The sequence below is a fragment of the Rhinopithecus roxellana genome, chromosome 1, assembly GCF_007565055.1.
Source record: "Rhinopithecus roxellana isolate Shanxi Qingling chromosome 1, ASM756505v1, whole genome shotgun sequence".
Classification (NCBI taxonomy): domain Eukaryota; kingdom Metazoa; phylum Chordata; class Mammalia; order Primates; family Cercopithecidae; genus Rhinopithecus; species Rhinopithecus roxellana.
In genome coordinates this window covers 72185504-72210317 of record NC_044549.1, presented here as the reverse complement: position 1 = coordinate 72210317, position 24814 = coordinate 72185504, and the positions used below count along the sequence as shown (strand labels likewise).

The 24814-nt window shown below is 39.4% G+C and overlaps 1 long non-coding RNA gene across 1 annotated transcript in view; it reads right to left on the bottom strand.

Annotated features, from left to right (window-relative positions):
* Positions 1-24814, bottom strand: part of LOC104660496 — a 325315-nt gene that overhangs the window by 19201 nt on the left and 281300 nt on the right. Inside the window, exons 5-6 of the long non-coding RNA XR_004055024.1 lie at positions 14852-14945; positions 13775-13967 (exon numbers count right to left, since the gene is read on the bottom strand). This is a non-coding gene — a long non-coding RNA (uncharacterized LOC104660496). The remainder of the gene's footprint in view (positions 1-13774; positions 13968-14851; positions 14946-24814) is intronic.

Genomic DNA, 24814 nt, shown 5'->3' with positions numbered 1-24814 from the left:
TGTGCGCTGACTCGAGTCCTCCCCACTCTCCATCGTTTGGGGTCTTTAGGTACCTACTTTTTCCCAGTGTGAGATCAGATTTGAGCGCTATGATTGGTGCCTTTTGTTTCACTGCCCACCTTGCCCAAAACACTTTCCAGGGTTCTGATACTGTATCATTCAAATGACTACCCTCATTTCCTGTGTTAGGTACATTTCATTTTTCCTGTCTTGGTTTCTATAAGAGGCAGCAGAACAGATGGAGGAGAACTGGGGGATGATCTACCAGCTCTCCCTGCAACATGTGGAGGATTTTCACTTCCTTTCAATTAGGAGCAGGCTGTTCTCAGAGGATCCCTTCACCTTCCCCCACCCCACTGCCCTACTTACTTCCAAAGCAGACAGCCAGAATTTGATTTCACTATCAGAGCTACGCCTGCTAGGAAAGGAGAACCAAGTGGGTGGCCACTAGTAGGGAAAAGTTATATTCAAATGGGCTCATCGCAGCTGGTAGGATTCCAGGTGTTTTCCAAATACACATATTAACGAATACCACATTTCTTATTTCCATTTTGAGATCTCTAGGCTCTTTTTTCGTTATTGTTTGTTTCCCAGTAGAATATATTGTCTCCTTTTATTTCCTTCAAAAGTAATCCATATTCATTGCTCAAAATTAAAACTATACAAATGAGCAAAACAAAGAAAACAAAAATTGCTCATAAAGTCACCACGCAAATAGAATCATAGTTAACATTATAATGTGTTTCTCCCGATCGTTTTTCATATATTAGCATTCAAAGTTTGTTTTAAAACATTGAAATATCTGTGCATAATGTATGATAAACATCATCTCCCACCTGAATATATATCTCAATTATCTTTAGAAGCCATGAAATATTCTACAATTTCTAGAGGCTGTGTAAACTCTCTTCTGTGTGCAGTGATGTATTTGATTCATTCTTTTACATAATCCAAAGTAGTGATTCAAAGTTTGGAGTTTCCCTCTATAATAAACATAGTTATAGTTAATACTTTATAACGAAATATTTGTGTACACATCCTTGATTTTGTACTATTTTTGTTTCATTTATTATAAAATACAACAAACACACAGGAAAAGTACATATACACACATTTTGTAGTTAGTTGAAATAATTATAAAAATAAATACCAATATAATTACCAACCCCAGCTGGCAAAAGATCATGGCCAGCAGTCCATGAGCTTCTCTCCATCAAAACTCCCTCCTGTTCTTCTGGAGGGACTATCATTGTGATTTCCTTGTTTCCTTTTTAATTTTACCGCTTATAAATGAATCCCCGACAATGCTCATTTTTTAACTTTTATGGATATGGATTCATATTTTTGTGTCTGGCTTCTTTGGGTTGAATATATGTTTGTTAAACTTATCTATGTAGCTTGTTCATTTTCATTATTGCATAGCATACCATTGTATGAATATGCCATAGTTTTTCCATTCTATGCAGGATGGGTATCCCAGATTTGCACAATTACAGGCTACAATAATCCTAGGGCATGTGTGTACCCATTTTTTTAAAGTATATCCCTGAGATTGAAATCATTGAGGATAGGCTGTCTTCAGCTTGAGTAGATAACAAAAAAAGTAAAATTTACACCAGCTGTGTATGAGGGTTCCCAATATTTTGCATCCTCTCAACATTTGGTATTTTCAATTGAAAGTGATTTGTCAACTGATAAGCAAGAGTATTTCATTTTTGTTTTCATATACATATTCCAGATTCATAATGAGGTTGAGCACCTTTTCATGTACAGCGTGTATTGGTCATTTGAGTTTCCTCTTTTATAAAGGAAGATACTGGAGTCTGTTGCAGACATTTTTCTATTGTGTTGTGCCTCTTGTGATTTAGAAGAGTTCTTCATATCTTCTTAAAAGGAGCCCTTTGTTGGTTTTACAGGTTTCAGATATCTTCTCCCAATCGATGGCTCATCTTTTCAATCTTTTAATAGTATCTTTCTGGTGAGCAGTTCTTTTAAAATGTAGTAAAATCTGTAAACTTTTCCTTAGGGTCAACATTTTTTGTGTTTTAGGACATTCTTTACTACTTTTCACTCATGAAAATGTTTCTCTATATTACTTTCTAAGTTCTATATCCTCTCCTATTATCCTCTCCTATTTTCCTCTTCTATTCTAAACAAGTTGGATTATTTTGTATGTTGTGTGAAACAGGTGTAATTTTTTTCTCATCTTTTGAAAAATAAAATTGGTGAAAATCTTTTTTTATATTGTGCAAAATAGATGTGTGATTTTTTCTCTTTTAAAAAGTACATGAATACTCAATTTTCCTGACAATATTTATTAAAGTCTGTCCTTTCCCTACCAAACTGCCATGTAACCGCTGCCATACAGCAAATGGCTATAACACAGGTCTGTTTCCGAACTGGCAATGTTCCACTGCCATTTTGGCCTATCTCTGACCGCAGTTAATTCTAACTTAATAGTCACTCTTGATACCTGGTAGGAGATGTCCCCTCATGGTGTTCTTGTCTCTTATTTATCCTTTGAAACTCCATATATGTTTTAGAATCAGCTTACTGGGTGCAAAAAAATTGGGGAATTTCATTGTGATTTCTTCAGAGGACAATTTATATATTTATGATATTGAGGCTCCCAATCTATGATCATTTATCTAGGTATTCTTTAATACCTATTAATAACATTTTATAATTTTACTCAAGTCTTGCAACTCTTGTTAGACTTATTCTTACATATTTTTGATACTATTATGAATGCTGTCTTTTTAATTGTTTATTTTCTGGTTTCTAGTATATAGTACTACAACTGATTTTTGTGTATTGATTTTCTATCCAGATTTTATATCTTAATCAAAATAATGTATCTGAGGTTTCTTTGGGATTTCATACATATAAAATAATATTTTAATGTGACAATTCTGGTTTTTCCTTTCTAATCTTTATGCTTTTTATTTTCTTTGCCTCACTGCACTGACTGGAAACTGCAGTATAATTCTGATAAAAAAGTGGTAATCGTGGGCATTTTTGTCTTTATCTCAAAATGGGGATTTGCTATCAAGTATAATGGATGTTGTGAATTTTTTGTAGATTCCTTTTATCAGATTAAGGAAATTAACTCTCTGATCACAAGTTTTGCTTCAGAATTTTTTAAAATCATGAATAAATGTAAATTTTTTTCCAAATGGGTTATCTGTTCTCTGTAAGCTTAAAGATAACCTATTACATTTTTTTCTTTTAATATGTTATCATTGTCCATTATTTTACAACAAACTATGCAAGCAGCGAGTGGATTGAAATAACTACCATTTTTATTATCTTTCACAGATCTGTGGGTGAGAGGGGTCAGCAAGATGGTTCTTTGCTTTTGTTTGGGTGCTCTCTTGCCATTGCAGTGGGACGTCTGGGGCTGCAAACATCTGGAAGTTTAATTTGGATGTGGGACTGTCCAAGATGGCCCATTACATGCCTTGTGCCTAGGTAGGGACAGCTAGAAGTCTCAGTATAGCTGGTATCATGAAATGAGTGAGGCTGTCCTTTCCTTGTAGTCTCAGGCCTCATTCTCTCTATGTGGTCTCTACAAGGTCTTCCCAGTTGGATAGGTGAACTTCTTACATGGTGGCTAAGGGATCCCAAAGTGCAAAAGTAAGACTACCAAGCCTTCTTGAGGCATGTTTCTGGAATAGGCACAGCTTCTCTTCTGCCATGTTCAATTGGTTACAGAAGTCACAGGTCAGCCCATATTCAGTGAGGGAGGAACTTCTAGGGATGTGATGCCAAAGGTCACCTTTAGAGACTATTACAATATATTAATGTGGTGAATTGTAACAATTAGATTTTCTAATGTCTATTAACCTTACATACTTGGGACAAACCCAACTTGGTCATCACAAAGAATTATTTTTAAGTCTGATATATTACTTGCTTAGCTTGGCTCATTTTGCTTTTTTTCTCATGATACATTTCAAGAAAAATAGTGGATCATCTTTGCCCTAAAAAGAATCCAGTATAATACTTGATATGGTCTGGCTCTGTGTCCCCACCCAACTCTCATCTTGAATTGCGATCTGAATTGCAATCCCCATGTGTTGGGGGAGGGACTTTGTGGGAGTTGATTAGATCTTGGGGGTGGTTCCCACCTGCTGTTCTCATGATAGTGAATTCTCAGGAGATCTGATAATTTTACAAAGGATTTTCCCTCTCTTCACTCTGCACTACTATCTCCTGCTGCCATGTGAAGAGGGACATGTTTGCTTCCCCTTCTGCCATGATTGTAAATTTCATGAGGCCTCCCCAGCCATGCAGAACTGTTAGTCAATTAAGCCTCATTCCACCATAAATTGCCCAGTTTCAGGCAGTTCTTCACAGCAGCATGAAAAGGGACTAATACAATACTCTTATATGATGAAAGTAGTTGAAACAGCAAGTTCTCTCCTCTCCAAATATATGTCCTGAGACTAAACTTCCTTGATTTCTCCATGGAAGGGATAGGACACTGGGCCAATCTCATTGCTCCCAGCCCAGCAGGCATCAGAACCTTAGAAGCTATGATTTCACTCAGTGACTCAGTGTCACATTGGCACATCCTGTTTCCTTTTGGTGCCACCTTTTACACAAAAGCACTCAGCACATCCTGTATTGGCAATGAGATGGGTCTCCCTGCCTGCTCCTTCTTCTATGTGACCTCACGATGATTGCATTGAAAGGATTATGACAGCAATTTCCTACAGTCCCATGGTGCCCAACAAATTGAGAGTGACTCAGTGCCTCAGACAAGGAGGTAAATGTTTCTTTTCAATGATTATAATCGTCACTCTTTCCTGTCCCCTCCTCCCCACAGTTGCTGATACTATATTCCATTATGTTTATAAAAATATTAAGGGACATTAGTATAAGGTGATTAGGATAATATTTAGTTATTATTGTAATAGATTCTGTTTGAAATACTGTAACTTAAGATGTGCCAGACATTGCACCTTAGGCTTTACACATTGTGGCAGACAAAACATGGCCAGAAATGTATCAACATTTGTATTGAGAGATGAGTCTCTGTCCTTTCCCCTTGCAGCCAGTTGGGCACTGTAACAGCAGTGAGCAGGAGGATATGGAGGAAGTGATGCTGTGACTGTTTCCAGGGCTTAATAGACTAGCAGCTTCTACTTCCTGTCTCTTGGAACACTCATTCAGAGAAAAGCCAGCTGCCATGTGAGAAGTTAGCAACCTTGAACCCACCATGCTTTGAGCAAGCCCAAGGTAGCCACAAGAGAATAGAGAAAACTAACTAGACACCATCAACTATTCTAGCCATCCCAGCCCAGGCACCAGACATATGAGTGAAGAAGCCATCAGATGATCCAGTCTTAAATGCCAACTGCCTGCAACCATGTAAAGAGACTCTAAGGGAGAACTATCTAGCTGAGCCTATCAACTGCCAGAACCATACAAGATAGTATCAATTGTTTTAAGCCACTAAATGTTGGGGTAATTTTTATGCCTCAGTAGAGAACAGGAATATTTGTTATTTCATTTTCATTAAATCTCTGTAAGATAGGGGCTATCATTATGCTTATTTTACAGATGAGGAAACAGAGACTAAGTGATTTCCTCCAGTCCAATTAAATTATAATAGAGCTGAGATTTGAACTCCAGCCTATGTAATTCCAAGGTCTGCAGGTGCTTAGCAGACATGGCACCGTAATTTTGATCCTTCTTTTAACAGATATAAAAGCAGTATTGGTTTGTGCTCATAGGATATTTGCAGTCTGCTAAGATAAAAATGACAATAATGACAGCAAAGGAGGGAATATTTGGTGAATTTGATTGATTTTACAAAGATAAACTATGTTCCTATTCTAAGACTGAATATAGGGAGGGAGACTTTTGTGAAAATTTAGAAAGTGTGAGGAAAGCGATAAGGGAGAGCTCATATACCATGCTAGTTTGTCTCCTAACCCCCATGTGCCTTTTCTTATAAATCAAAGTGCTCCCATCAGTCAATGGGGATTTTAATACTTAAGGTAATATCAACAATCTGGATCTTTCTTTAGACCAAGAATTTTAGGACTACCTTTAGTGACTAGCATTGTTTGGTAGCTCTAGATTTAGAGTGTCACTGAATTCAATTAAGAAAGAAGATGCAAGAGGCCCAGGAAAAGATTACTTCAGGTTTAATAACAACAAGTGGGTCTCAATTGGGATGCACATGATAATCAAGTGGGGAGCTCTGAAAAGTCATGATGCCTTGACCACACCCCAACAAACTGCACAGGAATATCTGGGAGTGGGACCCAGGCATCAATATTTATTTCAAGGTCCCTAGATGATTCGAATGTGCTGCTGAGGTTGAGGGCCAATGCCAAGTGGACTAGATTTGGGAGCACTGAAAATGCAGTCCTCTAAGACACATGCTCACCAGCCCTCCTGCTTCCTATCTTAGTCTCCTCTCTCTTGGGTCCAGAAGTTGATTCATTTATTCATGTGACAGTTATGTAGTGAACATCCACTACTTGCTAATTTGGAGTCATATTGATACTGACATAGAAGATTATAGGAGGAGAAACCAGCCATTTTATGGAGAAAGATAAGTTGAGTTTTGGTCTTGTGTTTGAGGTGCTGTGGGACCTCTTGGTAGAGAGATTCAGAGAGTACAGATGTCTAAAGCTTGGAGTGAATGAAGTGGACTGCAGTTTAGGGTGAATGAAAATCCTAAGCATGAATATGGTTGGTTTTGGATGCCAGTGGATATATCGCACTCCTGTGAGGAGTAGCTCAATATGGGTAGCGGTCCCACCACTAGGGCAGTGTGAAAAAAAATCACGTCTATGGGGAAGATGGGTGATGTGGGTGCCATACATCTTGAAAAAACTCCTCTTCCAGGCAATTCTCTTATGTGTCCCCAAGAACAGTACCAACTCTGCTCCTCCCCCTCCAAAAACTCAAGTGAAATGTAACTGAAAATCATTGCATTACAATGTAGGTCATGATTCATGTGACTGGTACGGTCTTTCGGTAGATATTTTCCCACTGTTAAAGTTATTTGAGACATTATCACTTCCACTATCTTTTTTATGGTATGTAAAGACTTATGCAATCTGATTCTCAGCTACCACAGGATGTCATTTCCTTCTGTGCTGTACTCCTCACACATTCGCTTTGCTCCAGCCACCCTGACCTTTCTATCTGTCCTTTGACTATACAAGGCTCATTCCTATTTGGGGACATTTGCACTTACTACTCTTACTGTTTAAGATTTTGCTTCCCTAGATCTTCCTGTAGCTCCTCCTGTCTTAGAATTTGGGTGTCAACTCCAAACCCAGATATCACCTTCTTAGAGAGGCTATGTCTGCATACTATACTGACACCCTGTTGTGCCTTCCTTATAGCTAAATTTTTTTTTTTTTTTTTTTTTTTTGAGATGGAGTCTTGCTCTGTCACCCAGGCTGGAGTGCAGTGGCATGATCTCGGCTCACTGCAAGCTCCACCTCCCAGGTTCATGCCATTCTCCTGCCTCAGTCTCCCAAGTAGCTGGGACTGCAGGCGCCCGCCACCATGCCTGGTTAATTTTTTTTTTTTTTTTTTTTTTTTTTTAGTAGAGATGGGGTCTCACCACATTAACCAGGATGGTCTCGATCTCCTGACCTTGTGATCCGCACACCTCAGCCTCCCAAAGTGCTAGGATTACAGGCATGAGCCACCACACCCAGCCTATAGCTATACATTTTTATACCTAAAACCTTTTTAAAAATTATCATTTTGTTTGTAGTACTGTTAGTTCCACAAGGACAAGACTTCTGAATTTCTAATTCCTAGTCCCAAATTGGGATGTAGCAGATGACTATTAAGTAACTGTTGAGTGAATGAATGTATGAGTGAGTGAATGAATAAATGGTCCCCTGACGCAGGAGAGAGGGGACCAAGACAGGAAGGAGGAGGACTGGTGAGCATGTGTCTTACAGGACTCAATTTCCAGTGCTTCCAAATCTAGTCTACTGGGCAATGGCTCTCAATCTCATTTACACATTGGAATCATCTAGAGACCTTGAAATAAAGTGCTGATACCTGGATCCTACTCCCAAGATTCCAGTGGGTCTCTTGCACTTTCTCACTTAGGTTAATTCCGAGCCTTTAAATCTAGATGCACCAAGCAATACTAATCACTGAAGATATCCCCAAAACACTTGGTCTAAAAAGAAAGATCCAGACTACTGCTTTTTACCTTAAATATCAAAGTTCCAATGACTGGTGGGAACTTTTTGGTTTATAAGAAAAGATATATGGAACTTTTGTTAGGGGACAAACTAGGAATGGTAAATGAGGCAAATTCAGAATTTTCCACATTAGCGTCTGCCTTGGTCATTGAACATTAAAATAGAATAGGGAGAGTAACTTAACAGTCCTCCTGGGAACAGGAGTGGGTTTTGACATTTTGAAGGTCACATCTCTGTCCCCAAGGGAAGCACAGAGGAAAAGGGAATCAGGTTCATTCCCTAAGCCCATCTCTTGGCTTATATGGGAAAGGTACCAATGGCATTGATGGAGCCTGTGGAGCACCATGCTGATTGAGAAAAATGTTAAAGCAGCAAAACTCTCTTTTCAAAGGGAATCAAACTGTAATCCCAATTTCTAAAACTGATCAAAGTGGAGCAGTTCTATTTGAAGTAGAGTTTGTAGCCTGGAGGCCAGCTCAGTCCAGGCTGCCTCACACAATCCCTATCCCCAGGTGGCCCTGCAAGACTGAAGCCTAAGGCTCTGCCAAATGTAATTTGAAAAACACTGTTCCAGACCATGCTTTCAAGAGGAGCAGTTGCACATTTCTCCTGGTTCAAAAAGCCTCCCATCAGAAAAGCTAAACTAATGACTAAAAGATAACAGGTAGTATGATTTCTTTGGTATCCGTGATGATCATAGTATTGAAATTGACCAGGTTGGGACCTTTCTAAGGACATTTCAGTGCACATGAGCATCATTCCCATAGAGTGTCCTCAGCAGCCCTGGGCACATACACTACCAGCTTAGCATCCATACAGAAAGAAAGTAAACTGCAGATTCTGATTCGGTAGATCTGGGACAGGACCCCAGCTCTGCATTTCTGATAAGGTCCTTTGTGCTGTCATTGCTTTGAATACTAGGGTTTCAAACCAGAATTGGTGCATCGGAATCTCTTGCAAGACTTACTAAAAATGCAGATTTTTGGCCCCATCCCCGAGTTTCTGGATGCAGCTCTCTGGTTATGGGTCTGGAGGTTATTGTTTTTAACAGGCTCCCAGGTTTTTCTGCTATTCACTATGTTTGACAACTATACTCTAGTATGTATTGACCTACATAACTTACTCTTGAAGAACCCAGGAAGAGAATCTGAGACTCAACAAACTGCATTGCTGGAGGGGGGTTTGGAGATCATCTAGCTTACCCTGGCTGATTAGGAAATGGAGGTCCCGAAGGGCAAACAATTCTGCCAAGTGTCTGTCACCAACTGGCTTTACAGCAAGCAGATACCAGAATGAAAGCATCTGACTTTCTAATTCTTGGTTTCCCCTAGAATACAATTGGCCTGTGTTTGTCATTGCTTCTCTATCTGTGCTGCTTATGAGGTCAGACACCTTGTTTTCTGCTGTATTCCCAAAGCCCAGCACAGTGCCAGGCACAGGGAAGGCACTAAGTAAATATTATGTTATGTGTACTCCTGCTATGCTTGGGCCTAATCAGTTACTTCCAAAATTTCTTATTAAAAGTTATCTTACTAAAAGTTATAAAAATAAAAATTCTACAGCTCAGGAAAAGCAGGGAAATTTTTTTTTAATGTGAAAAATGTATGTTCCAAAGTAAAAATAGCAAATTTCTTTTAAGAGTCTGAACATATAGTAGGAAACATTAAGAACATGGTCTGTGAGAGGAAAAGGGGATGACTCTAGAATATAGCTCTGGCTCCAATATTTGTTAGTGTGTAAATTTTGCTCAGCTTCTCTGAGTCTTGGTTTCCTCAGGTGTAAATTGGAGACATCAGTAGATTCTATGTCATGGGGTTTTATGAATATTTAACTGGTAAATGTAAAATGTTTAACATGGTGCCTGGTACACAGTAAGTGCTTAATCCAGCAATTGTCCTGTTGATTTACAAAAGCAAGATAATGGCCAGGCATGGTGGCTCACGCCTGTAATCTCAACACTTTGGGAGGCTGAGGCGGGTTGATCGCCTGAGGTCAGGAGTTCAAGAACAACCTGGCCAACATGGTGAAACCCTGTCTCTACTAAAAACACAAAAATTAGCCAAGTGTAGTGGTGCGCACCTGTAATACCAGCTTCTTGGGAGGCTCAGGCTGGAGAATCACTTGAACCCAAGGAGGCAAAGGTTGCAGTGAGCCGAGATCATGCCACTTTACTCCAGCCTAGGCAACTGAGTGAGACTCCATCTCCAAAATAATAATAACAATAATAATGATTCCATCAGTTATACCAGAAGCTAAAGTATTATGCTCCCCTTGCCAACTGCCTACCCATAAGAACTGAAGATAGATCATCTCTGAAGTGATCATGTACAATATATAGACCATAGGATGGCAGTGAACAAATGTGGCTTTGCACTGCTTCTTACGAGTACGTTTCTAAGGCATAGCAAGGCACAGCGTGTCACCTCTACAGGGTCAAGTGATTATTGAGATTCTGAGGAACCAAGTTACTGAGCTGAGTAACTCCTAAATAGCCAAGATGGCAGGAGGGCTGAATTGTACATCTGGTACTCTTTGCAGGGTCCAAACATTGGCTAGCTAGCTTAGAGGTGGGGCAAGGGCTCCTTGAGCAATGTGTTTCACTCTGTAGCCAGAGAGTATCAGCAAGATATTTTTAGCCCCATTACTAAATGGAGAAATGTGAGTTTGAAATGCATGCCTCAGGAGTTCACTCGGGTAATGAGACTGTGATTATGACTCTCAGGACACGTGTTTCCTTCACATGTCCCGGATTTTCAGAATAGTTCTGATTTTCAAACATTCTGTTCCATCATTCTGTTAGTAAAATTCTGTTCGAGCAGATATCCTGATTCTACAGGGAAATGGTTGGGAAAATATGGTCACTGTAGACCAAGACAGAGTTCCCATTAAAGACTCGGTTGAGGAAAAATTGTCACATCCTATAAATAGGTATGTCTTCCCCTTTACCTCAGTGATGAGTCAGATTATGTTTCACTTGCAAGTGACAGAAACTAACTTCAACTGAGTTTGGCAAAAAGGGAATTTACCAGCCTTGTGACTGAAAAGTCCAGGGGATGCATGGCTGGCTGGATGCAGACTCCTGAACATTGATCCAACTGACCTGCCTCTTTTCACCTCTTCACTCCTTCCTCTGCATTGGTTTCATTCTCGAGCAGATTCCTTTTGGGATGTCCCCAGCAGCCCTGGGGTCATATCCTGCCAGCTTAGCTTCCACAGAAAACGAAAGTGACTTTCTAAATTATTTCAGCAAAAGCTCCAAAAATTCCCTCTGGCTGGACCTGGGTCATTTGTCCCTCCCACCCCCACCAGTCGAGGGAACGGTTTCTGCAACACCTTAAACACATAACCTAGAAGATTCCCCAAAGGACACTGAAGTTTCGCTATCAAAACAGGGACAGCATGAACACTGGGTAGGCAAATGTAATAAATGTTCTTACGTCCTTTTCCCCTGAGTTGGGATTCTGCTTCCCACTATTTCTTTATGCTTAGTTGCTCTAGAATAAAGTTCCTCCACACACCATTGTCATCTACCTGCAAGAGATCTACCTCTTGCCCACAAATGATGTTAATTTTACCTCCCTTAAATTTTCCTGTCTGTGCCACCGGAACCTCAGTGAGGGCTTGGTTCTGCCTGTTGACTGTCTCCCCTCGTATAAGATGTTCTTTTGCACCGGCTTCCTTTCGCCTCCCCGGTCTCCATAAAAGTTTGTTACTAAACCCCTACAATCCTCTTCTAACTGTGGAAGGAAGGAAGATGCCCGTAGCTGCAGCCATCTGGGAAGAGATGCTTTTAGGATTTCATAGGGGAAGAAAGAGATACAATTTTGCTACCGTATGCAGTATCTCTGGCAAACTCCAGAATGGGCCTACTGTTCCTCTTACCTCACCAGAGCAAGTGCTCCCCAGATGATTTGCCGGGATCCAACTTGCAAATTGTATTGAGAGAGCTAATTAGATCTGAGCTGGCAAATGAGAACTCTGCTACCTTTGTGTGGAAAAATATGCTTTATTACATGAGCGGTGATGTGTATATGTTATATACTTAGCACGTTAAGATTCACAGTTACACAGATGGCAGAAAAACTCCAAGACTGCCCCAGTGCTTAACATGTAGCTGAATGTCAAAAGGTTTCAACAGGGTTTCAGAGAGCAAAACAGGGACATTTTTATAAAATATACTTTTCTACCCAGCATAGCACATCAGAGCTTCCTGTGGGACGGATTAAAAAGAGCCAACCTTTATGGACTACTTGTTGTGTCGGATATTAGGCAGAACCCACTCACTTCTCTAAAGCCCCTATAGGGAAGGTACTATTACTATTCTTGTTTTTCGATTAAGGAAACTGAGGTGCTGTGAGGTTAACTGAAAGTTGGACTGTGAGGAAGATTTAGGCCATCAGACTCTGGACCCCAAGCTCTAACATACTATGTAGGTCTGATAAAATGATCATCTCTATTTAGAGATGATCCATGGTTACCTACTGTTTTTTTTAATTTGATTTTTATTAAATATTTATTGTATGCCTTCTCTAAGATAGATATTAGATGTGTTCAATGCTCTGAAAATTTTTGAGAGGTAAGTCCCAGGTAGCACTTGAGATGAAAAACAATAACTAAAATCTATTGAATACTTACTAAATATCATGCTTGTGGTAAGCACTTTACAGGTTTTCATTCTCTCATGTATTTAATCCTCCTTACAACCTTTCTTAGACACTCTCCCCATTTTAAAATAAGGAAACCAAGGCTCAGAGAGGAGAGAAAACTTGCTGAAGGCACCCAGTGAGTAAATGACAGAGCTGGGAGTTGAACCCAAGTATTTTGGCACCATAGCCTTTGCTTCTGACTTCTGTTCCACTCCACAGCACACCACACCAACCACATCCTACTGGCCATTGGCATAGACCAATGATGCCTTGTAGAAACCAATCAGTTTTCTGTTCACTAATCCTCAATCATCACACAAGAGTATTTTTCCTTTTTTTCTATTTTATTTTATTTTTTTTGGTAAGCCGTCACCTAGCAAAACTTTAAGTGGTAGGTGGTAGGTATTTCATTTTTAAATTCAGTTGCAAAAGGAAAATTTTTCAAAGAATGAGACTTTTGTCACTGAGGAAAGTGACAGAATGCTACACTATCAGTTCATTTAACAAATTTCCCAAGAGGTTGCCAGTGCCAGGCTCTGTGCCAGGGGTTGGGATGCATGTTAAGACACAGGCAGTACTACAAGAATAAATACAGTTTGGTGTTGAGTTTTAAAGCAGAGAGAGGGCCAAGGTGCCTTAGAGGCCTGTTCTGAGCTACCCACGACAGCCAGACAACTGGGTCACCTGTAGCAGGTAATGGAAGGCATGTTATCTTGTCAAAGGGATCACATTTTTCAAAGTTGTATGCTTAGACTACGAATAACTGTGGTTGCAAAGTTTTACAAATATAGCCTATCAGAGATTTAAACAAGTAATGGGTTAACTAGGCAGTCGACAGCATTGGTTCAGTTGCTCCACAATATCACCAGGTTCCTTCCATCCTGTCTATTCTAAATTCAGCTGTTGGTTTTTCATAGTGAAGTGTTTTACCTCATTATCTCAAGATGGGCGCTGTAGCTCCAAACAACATCAAGGCAGGAAGTGGGCAACAGAGTGGTATTGAAAAAGATCTTTTCCTGTAGAGGCATTCTCCTTTTTATTAACAACGATAAAAGCTTTTTCCGTCCCAGAAGAGTTCCTTCCCATCTCATTGGCCAGAACTGAGTCACGCAGTGATGCTTACCTGCAAAGGAGGATGGGAAAGAAGCAAGTGTCCAGCTTTTTTCCAGTCTCTTTTGTGCAGAGTGGACAAGGAAGATACATATGGCTGAGTTATTTAACCAGTAGTTTCTGCCACAATGTGAAAGAATGTGATGTATCTGAAGCATCTTGAACCATGTAGTTACAAGCTCTTGATCACAAAAACATTTAATTGGTCAGTTTATTGGACCTAATAAGGTAGAAGTAGGTCACATGTTGGAGGCTGGGAAATTCTTGCATTGTTGCTTAGGAGTTTTGAAGACTCTCACAAGAGACATAATAGGCTGAATATTGGGGACTTAGCTCTTCCTGCTAGAGTTGTAAAAGGGCAGAACATTTTTTCATAACTTAGGGCTGAACAACATCTTCTAAAATTAGCTTCTAGGACTTTCCTTCAGACTGGCAGCAATTTCAGCTAAACTCTATGCATTTTAAAGCTTTGTATTAATTATAGCTTAGGTACTATGGATAGCACTGACTGTAATTTGTGAAGCCCAGTGAAAAATAAAAACATGGGACCTCTTGTTTAAAAATTATTAAGTATTTAAAGATAGCAAAAACAAAGTACTAAACCAAATACGGGACTCTGTGCAACTATAGAGATTGCACATCCATGGAGCTGGGCTGGCAGAGGGCGGCTAGTTCATAGGTGAAGTCTTGACTTGCAGGAGTGACAAATTCCAGTGCTTGGTTACAAGTGTGGGGTCTGCTCCTCAAATGTATGGCATGGTGGTTAATAGTTGATGCTTTCAAACAGGCCCACTCTGTATTCTAATTCTAATTCTGCTACTTAATTGTGCAATGATTTTAGAGACTTGTTTAGTCTTTCAACAATTTTATTTCCTGACTGGGTACAATGGCTCATACCTGTAATTCCAGCACTGTGGAGGCCAAGGCGGGGGGGATCACTTGAGGCCAGGAGTTTTTAGACCAGCCTAGGCAACATAGTGAGATCGCAGGTCTACAAAAAAAAAAACTAAAAATTAGCTGGGTGTGGTGGCACACACCTGTAGTTCTTAGCTACTCAGGAGGCTGAGGTGGGAGGATCACTTGAACTCAGGAGTTTGAGGCTGCAGTGAGCTATGATTATGCCACTTCTCTCCAGCCTGGGTGACAGACCAAGACTCTGTCTCTTAAAAAAGATTCCATTTCCTCTCTTTTAAAATGATGACACTAATATCTCCATCGTATATTATTAAGAAGAGTAAATTAAATGGTAGACACTTTGTTTTTTATCATAGCACACCCCTAGTAGATACTATACTGCACCCTCAAGGAGGGGTTGCTGTGACCTTGAATTTTGCTGATTCAAAAACTCATTTTACCATGTTAGACAGGGACAGATTCTCATACACTAAATTCACAAGAGGGTAATTTATGAATTGAAATGTTCATTTATTCGTATGTAAGGAGTTGTCTTGACTTTGGAAATATTGTTTAGATTAGTAGGTTGCTGTCTGAATACAGAATCATTATTTTCCTCAGATGCGTGTGACCTGAGGTTTCCAAGGCCAAGTAAGATGAAAGCCTTTGGATTTAGTTGAGGTGCTTTTTCTTTTTGCAGGACTTGTCAGAGCCTTAGGCATGTTTATGGTTATTTGAATTCCCAAGAGGATTTCCAAACTTACCTAAGACTGTTATAGGATCAATGTGGTGATTAAATTTAATTAGCATTTAACATAAACAGGATAGCGTTTTGCATATGGACACATGCATGTGTAAAGTACCATTAGCCTACCCAGTAGGAAAATGTAGAAAGCATTTGCAGCATCCTTAGCAAGAATCTAACTGCAAAGGTAGTTACTCAGACATTTTGAATGTCACCATTATAATCGAGACCATAGATTTTGTTAATTTGCACAAGGAAAATTAGAAATGCTTTTTTATTGTTAAAATGGATGATGGCTAATTATGTTGTAGGCTAGAATAATTGCAGAGCACCCCCCGCCCCCCATTTTTACAAACAAAGTGTGTAAATCAGAAAAGTCTAATCTCTTTATTCAAAGTCCTGCATTCCCACTTCATGGAAGGCTTTATCACTTGACATGGTCCAGCCACCAGAGTCATGGTCTCTGTCTTAGGCAAAGTGAACATTTTCTGCAGGGGTTTATGCAAGATCCCAAAGACAATGTGAGACTTCCCTAAGCTTACAAGAACGTATATGCATTACTGTTTTATTGTGCTTAATGGTTGTTAAATATATGTGTATGTGCTAGAATTTTGATCCGAGACATGCTTGCATTATGACTTCTTATGTGGCAGGAGGATTGAGATGTGGAGGGTACATCTGAAGGCTGAAAATGTTTATGAAAACAACCCAACCGTTTTACACAAGCAAATGGGCTTATGGAATTCACCATGGAATGCTTTCTTTGTGTTACAACCCATGGAGCTAGTGTTCTCAGGAACACACTTTGGGAAAGTGTGGTGGTAACACACAAGCAGGGAGTTAATGTCTTAGGAGCTATTTTCTTCAGTCTAGAGTAGACTGGAACAGTTGATCTAGTTCTTTGCTGTTTGGGTTTTCTTTTTCTTTCTAATCTGTGATGTAATGTATAAGGAAAGTCTTAGGCATCAAAGTGAAATCTCATTTGATTTTTGCGCATAAGGAGCTACTTTTATTGAAAAGAGTAAACTTTAGGAAGTTTGGAGAAATCAAAGACGCAGTCACTCTACCTGTGCACTGATAATATATCTGTATGAAAAATGAAGCACTTAAGCACTTAGACATCAGCTGGGTGTTGCTATGTGTTTAAATGCTTCTTATAGAGTGACGTTTAGATAACTGCCTAAAAATTTCACTTTCAAAGGTATGACACTATAAGACTCATCCTAAGATAGAAAGTCCTTTGTGGTTAAAAAAAAAAAAAAAAAAAATCACTGCTTTTCTGTGGCTAGCACACATTGAGTAATCAAATGGAGAACTGCATGGAATAAATACAGTAGTTGACTTCTGCTAAAAACATTTTGAAAAGAGGAAGTGGAGACCTTTCTGCTCTTTGACATACAAAGCACATTGCTTTCTAATGGATTCCACAGCAAAAGCAAAATCCAAACAAAGCAGCATCTTTTTTCTCTAACCTACATACAGTGTAAGTGAGATTCCAAGTATGCAAATGGTGGGAGGAAAGAAATGCATTTTCACTACCCCAATTATTGCATATGGTTGAGAATATGAATAGTAATTGCCCCTGAATTGGAGGATTAACGTGCACTACTTTTTTTCTTCTTTTTAAATATTCGAGTCAGTCTGGTTTTTATTTACTATTTCTTTGATTATTTTTCTGTAAAAAGTTATGTGGCCTTTGGAGTAAAATATAAGCTCCCTGTATCCAGGCCAGTTGTCTCTTTCTATATGTCAGTAAGACTGTCTCATGTCTGTCATAAGCTCAGTTTTTAAAGTAAGCTATGATTTCATTTATTCTTTTAGTCCAAGTGTGAGTAAAATTGGTGCCATTTTACAGCAATTTCTGCAAAGTGGGCACTCCAGACCCCCAGTTTTGAATTCTGAGGCTACAGACCCGGACACCCAGCCCTCCCCCAACACCATCCTTTTGACTGAGCCCTTACGATGAGTTAGTGTGTAAGTCTAACTCCCCCACTTCACCATTAGACAGATACCTTGTCTTACTTGTCTTTGTGTCCCCCTCCACTCCTCCCCAGGACCTGAGCCAGTGTTCCATCCCAAGTAGACACTAGATGTTTGTTGACTACTTCAGTACTTCCGGAGGGACTGTTTAGGGCACTGTTGGAAGAGTAGGGAAAATCACTTTGGAGCCACATGTGAGAAAGGAGGCTTGATTCTACAGGCTGGAATGAAGTAAAGTGGGAGGATAAAGGATGTTTGAACAACAGAGGGGAGAGGACACTAGGGAAAAAAATGCAGAGGAGAATTCTGTGATCAGTCTTTGGAGTTCAACTTATCAAGACTGTCTGTCAACCTTAAGGCATCAACAGTGATACCATCTCAAAAATCTTAGATTGCACTGTCTACTACAGTTGTCAGTAGCCACAATGTGGCAATTTAAATTAATGAAAATTAAACAAAATAAAAAATTCATTTTCTGAGTCATACTAGCTGCATCCCAAGTGCTCAGTAGCCATGTGTGTCTAGTGACTGCTGTATAGGATAGCACAGATGTAGAACATTTCCATCATCTCAGCTCTGCTGAACAACACTGCTCTTAGGGATGATAACATCTCCATTTTGTTTCACCCCTTGTTTATTTATTCTACAAATAGTAACTGAGTACCTACTTTGTTCCTGTTACTGTACTGAGAAGCGGCTGAAATGCTTAAAAACATAGACCCTAGAGCAACCTGGGTTAACAGCTCACTCACTGTGTGACATTGAGATGGGTCACCCATCCTCCCAGTGCTCTAGTTTAATCAGCTGTTAAATGAAGATAATAAAATTATCTACCTCATAGGGCTGTTGTGAAGATTAAATTAGTGTGATTTTTTGCATGGATGTGCACATGTGTGTATATGTATATAAATGTATATACATGTGTATATGTGTATATATTTGTATAAATACGTGTATGCATATACATATATATTCATATGTATTTTAGAACATTTCTGCCACATACTTAGTGCTTGGTAAGTGGGAGCTCTTATTATTTGTGTTTATTTCAGGGTTCTTAACAAAACAACCATGAGGTTCTTGCTGTCCTGGAGTTTGCCATCTAGTAGGAGCAGCAGAGAATAAATCTTTAAACAAATTAATAATTACAAACCATGTCAAGAATTGTAAAGGAAATGAATGGGCTGAAACAACAGAGAATAACAGAGGAGAAGCCACCTAGAAACCATCTTAGAGGAGGTGACATTTAAGCTAAAACAAGAAGAGAAGAGGAGGAATACCAGCCATGCAAAGGGAGGAGGAGAGTGTTCCAGGCAAAGGAAAGCAGGCTAGCAAAGAGGACCATGTGACTATAATACAGAGGTCAAGGGAGGGGCTTCAGGTGAGATTAGAAGGAGAGGTAAAGAGCAGCCATTTCCTACAGGGCTAAAGTCAAGGTTAAAGCATACGTGTAGGGGAAATACACATACAGTGATCACTCGGGGAGTTGTGTGAGGCACAGATTGGAGGGGCAGTGAGAGTGAAAGCAGAGAGCCCATTAGAAGTCTATTTTAATAGATCAAGTGAAGGGGAATGATTCAGAGTCAGTAGTCATGGGACTGGAGAGAAATGAGCAGTTTCTAGACCTATTTGAGAGACCCAATGACACTTTCTGATGGATTACATGTGGTTGACAAGAGGGAGGCATTGAAGCTGATGCTCAGGTTTCTGAGTTGATTAACTGGGTAGATGGTGGTTTCAGTATTGAGATAAAGAGGGCCTGAAGAGAACATTTTTGAGGAAGAAAAACCAAAACTACTTGATGACAAGTAGTCTTCTAGATATGGAAGTCTGGTGTCCAGATGAAAGGCTAGGCTAGAGATAGGCACAGGGGCATCATGAGCTCATAGATGACATTTAAAAGATAGGACAGAAGACCAACTTCTGGCATGATGGAAGGGGGAGACCTGCAGACTTTCTCCCCAGTTAAATAACCATTTAATTAAAGAAAATTATAGCTTTAAAAAAATCACTTAAAGCTTCTAGAAATTGTCCTAGGGTCATACAATAATTGGAGAAATATTCACTCAAGTATATTTACTAAATCTCAATAAGAACAGTGATTGTCTGTGACATTTGAGACATGACACTTCTCTGCCAGGTCCATCTTACGGAATCATCTGGGAAGCAGTGGACTGCTAACGTTTTCCATCCTCCCCAACAAGTTCCATGTTGCAGAAGCTCTATTCAGAGAGGACTGGTGCTCCTTCCACCTAGCCCCCACTTTAAGGACAGAAGTTATAGACCAGACATTGCAGGCCAAGAATTTTGCACTCCAATCGTTCTTGATCAACTTGCTGGTAGGACAAGAGTCCCATATTAGGAGGGTCAAGCTAGAAAAACCACAGACCACTACCATTTCCGAATGTCTGCTCATAGAGTAGGTTTGTCACTCTAGCAGTAGGCTTCTCTTCCCACCCTGAGCTCTTGAGCAGTGGCATAGAGTTTTAGCCCGAGGGAAAAGCAGGTTGCTGTAGCTCTGCCTGAGGGGACTGACTTCATTTGGAGCACAGCATGGAGAATTTCGTGTCTAGAGTGTTGTTAAAAACAGGGAAATCTTGGTAGAGAGCAATTAAGAGGATGCTCATAGCTCCATAATACAAGCACAACGACAGAGCAATTAGAAGTTTAATAGACTAATTCACGGGAAGAAACAACTAAGAAGAGTCCTCCTGGGAGCAGTCAGCCTTGGGGGTTGGAAAGGCTGTACATAAGTGATTGGTTGTACCTACTTGGCAGCATCAGAATAGTAAATGAGGCAAATCTGAAAATTTTCCCATGCTGCACACAGATCCATCACAAAACAAACAAACAAACAAACAAAACAAAAACACAAGCCAGGCCGGGCGCGGTGGCTCAAGCCTGTAATCCCAGCACTTTGGGAGGCCGAGACGGGCGGATCACGAGGTCAGGAGATGGAGACCATCCTGGCTAACATGGTGAAACCCCGTTTCTACTAAAAAATACAAAAAAAAAAAACTAGCCGGGCGAGGTGGCGGGCGCCTGTCGTCCCAGCTACTGGGGAGGCTGAGGCAGGAGAATGGCGTGAACCCGGGAGGTGGAGCTTGCAGTGAGCTGAGATCCGGCCACTGCACTCCAGCCTGGGTGACACAGCGAGACTCTGTCTCAAAAAAAAAAAAAAAAAAAAAAAAACACAAGCCAGCACTGACACTATGGCTTAAAGATAACCTCCAACTCAACACTGGCTGAATAGTAATCTACTCTAACCCAGAAGTAACTCCTAAGAGCTATGTTTAAAAATAAAACCATATGTATCCCTAACAATCTGGAAGATTGTGTGTATGCCCAAAGTTGCACCCTCCTAGGAGTGAAAGGAGGGGGGAAAACAAAGCAACTAGTTCCTGGGTAGACAGGAAGCAAAAGTGTAAACTTCTTCACCTGTCAGAGCAGCCTCCAAGTTACTTATACATCCAGGGGTAAAGGGCAAAAATTTAATTGCCAAGGGGGTAACTTTTGATCAATAAGTGGCTTACATGCCAATTCATGAATGATCCTAAATCACTCAGCAAAAAATTTTTTAAAAAGTAAATAATATGAAGAAGGACATTAGAGTCTGCACACTAGAGGGAAAAATACTTCATAGGATTAGTTAACTAAGTCGTTAAACAAATAAATCAATGACATGGAAAATAGCAGCAACATAAACCCCTTAGGTGCAGAGGGGTGGGGGATGGACAGGAGCTGGAATCAATATCCAGAGTTGCTACAATGTATTATCTAATATGTCCAGTTTTCAACAAAAAATGTATAAGACATTTAATGAAGGAGAAAAGTGTGACTCATGTTAAAAGAAAAAAAGCAGTCAAAAGTAACTGTTTTAAAGAAACTTAGATGTTGGAATTAGCAGACAAAAACTTCAAAGCAGCCACTATAAATATGTTCACAGAACTATAGGAGAACATGTTTAAAGAATTAAAGGAAGGTATGAGGAAAATGTTTTACCCAATAAAGAATATCAATAAAGAGACAGAACTTATTTTTTTAAAAAAGAGCAAAATAAAATTCTGAAGTTAAGTATAACAAAATTTAAAAAAACACTACTTGGGCTCAGAAGTAGATTTTAGCTGGCAGAAGAAAGAATCAGCAAATTGAACATAATACAGATTACCCAACATAAAAAAAAAAAAAAAACAGAAAAAAATAATAAAATGAGCATGATATCAGAGAAATGTGGGACACAATTAAACACATCAACATACAACTAATAGAAGTACCAGAAGAAAAACAGAGAGGATAGAAACCCCCCCCCCCAAAAAATGACTGAAAACTTCCCACATTTGATGAAAAAAAAATTACTTATCCAAGAAACTCAACAAATTCCAATTTTAATAAATACAAATAGACCACACTCAGACATAGAATACTAAAATATGTGAAACTCAAAGAGAAAGAGAATGTCTTGAAAGTAATAAAAGGCAAATCACTCATCACAAACAAAAAAACTCCAATGGGATAGATGGCTGACTTATAGGCCAGACGTTGCAGACCAAGAATTTTGCACTCCAATCATTCTTGATCAGCTTGCTGGTAGGACAAGAGTCCCATATTAGGAGAGTCAAGCTAGAAAAACCACAGACCACTACCATTTCCGAATGTCTGCTCATAGAGTAGGTTTGTCACTCTAGCAGTAGGCTTCTGTTCCCACCCTGAGCACTTGGGCAGTGGCATAGAGTTTTAGCCCGGAGAAAAAGCAGGTTGCTGTAGCTCTGCCTGAGGGGACTGACTTCATTTGGAACACAGCATGGAGAATTTCATGTCTAGAGTGTTGTCAAAAACAGGAAAATCTTGGTAGAGAGCAATTAAGAGGCCAGTAGGCAATGAAATGATACATTTAAAATGCTGAAGGGAAAAAAACCTGTCAACCAAGAATCAGCCAAATTATATTTTAAAATGAAAGGCAAAATACACACTTTCCTACATAAACAAAATCTGAGGGAATTTGTTGTTAGAAGACCTGCCTTACAAGAAATGCTACAAGAATTTTTGTAGGCTGAAAACCAAGTGACATCAGTCAATAATTTGAATCCACACAAAAAAACAAGGAACAGCAGTAAAGGTGTAAAAGACAATGTAGAGGGATGTCATTGTGTAGGTGGCAAAGTAGGAAGCTCCAAAAATCAGTCCCTCCACTGGGAAAAAAAAAAAAAACACAAAACACCTATTGAGAAAGAGTTAATTATCAGAATTACTGTTTTTAAAATCTAGAGCCAGGTCAAACACTTGCACTGTCCAGGGGAGTGCTTGAAGAAGTAATATATTTTGGTGAAGTTTAGCATTTGATGGAGCAGCTACCATCTCTTGTTCCCTGGGGCAACTGGTAACCGTGTGGATGACAGTTCGTGTTCCTCGTGCGGCTTGCTATTTCCAGGTTGGAGATAAGAACTATGTGCTTCAAAGATCAGGGTTGCAATTTTTTTTAAGGGTCATATGTTTTGATCTGCCTGGTGGATCACTGAGGGACTAATGCAGGATTTAGCCATTGTTTCAGCCCCCTTGGACTGAAATGGCCTTCCAGGCAGCATCTGTCAGGGGGGATTCAAAAGAACAAAACACCTTATTTACTCTTTCTTTATTGAGTTAAAATATCCAAGAAAGTCTCTGCCAGGCCATTGGTTGACTGCTGAGATAACAGAATAGAGACATCAGTGCCACACCTGACAAGGGATATAGTCTTTGCAACACAGTTTAGGAAAGTCACTAAACAAACAGATGACTACACTTCTCAACAAACAGCATCAGCAATTTCTGGAAAAGGAAGATAATCTGACTCCAAGAGTTACCCCATCACGATGTTCAAAATGTCCAGTTTTCAACCGAAAAGAACAAAGCATACAAGGAATCAGAAATGCATGGCTCACAGAGAAGAAAAAATGAGAGGAAACATCCATGAGGAAACCCAAACATTGAACATACCAGAAAAAGACTGTAAATTAGCTGCATTAATATTTTCAAAGAGCTGAAAGAATCCAAGGATAAAGAACTAACAGATATCAGGAGAACAAAATCTAAGCAAGTAGTGGTGTACATACTTAATACAGAAAAATCACTTGTGTTTCTATATGCTGGAAATGAACAATTTAAAAAGGAAACAAAATCCTTTTGCCAATAGTATGCAAAACTATAAAATAATTAGGAATACATTTATCCAAGGAGGTGAAAGACTTACATACATAAAACTGCAAAACATTGCTGAAAAAAAATTAAAGAAGACCTGATTAAATGGAAAGATGTTCCATGTTAATGGATTGGAAGATTCAATGTTGTTAAGATACCAATATTCTCCAAAGTCACCTACAGATTCAATGCATCCCTATCAGAATTCCAACGGTCTTCTTGGAGGAATGGAAATGCCAATCCTCAATTTCATATGGAAATATGAGGAGCCCCAAGTAGACAAAACAGTATTTTAAAAGTTGAACTCACATGTACTGATTTCAAAACTTACTACAGAGTTACAGTAATCAAAACACTATGGTATCAGCAGGACAACAAACGTATGGGCCAATGGAAAAAAACTAAGTGTTCAGAAATAAACCCAAACATTTATGGTCAATTGATTTTCAACAAAGGTACCAAGACCATCCAATGGGGGTAAGAAAAGTCTTTTCAACAAATGGTGCTAGGACAACTGAATACATGTAAAAGAATGAAACTGGGCCTCATCTCACTATATATGAAAATTAACTAACAATGGATCAACAAACTAATTATAAGAACTAAGAATATAAAGCTACTAGAGTTGTAAAGCTTAGGGACACATCTTCATGAATTCATTTGGCAGGAGCAGATTCTTAGATTTGACATCAAAAGCATGATAGACAAAAGAAAATATAGAAAAATGTGACTTCAGAAAAATTAGAAACTTTGGGGCATCAAAGGACATTACCAAGAAAGTGAAAAGACAATCTACAAAGTAGAAGAATATATTTGCAAATCATACACCTGATAAGGGTCTATTTAGTAATTAGAATACATAAAGAACCCTTACAACTCAAAAACATAAAAGACAATCCAATTCAAAAATGAGCAAAGGGCTGGGTGCAGTGGCTCACACTGTAGTCTTAGCAATTTGGGAGGCTGAGGCAGGAGGATCACTTGAGTCTGGGAGTTAGAGACCAGTCTGGAAAACATAATGAGACCCCATCTCTACAAAATAAAAAATAGAAACATTAGCCAAGCAT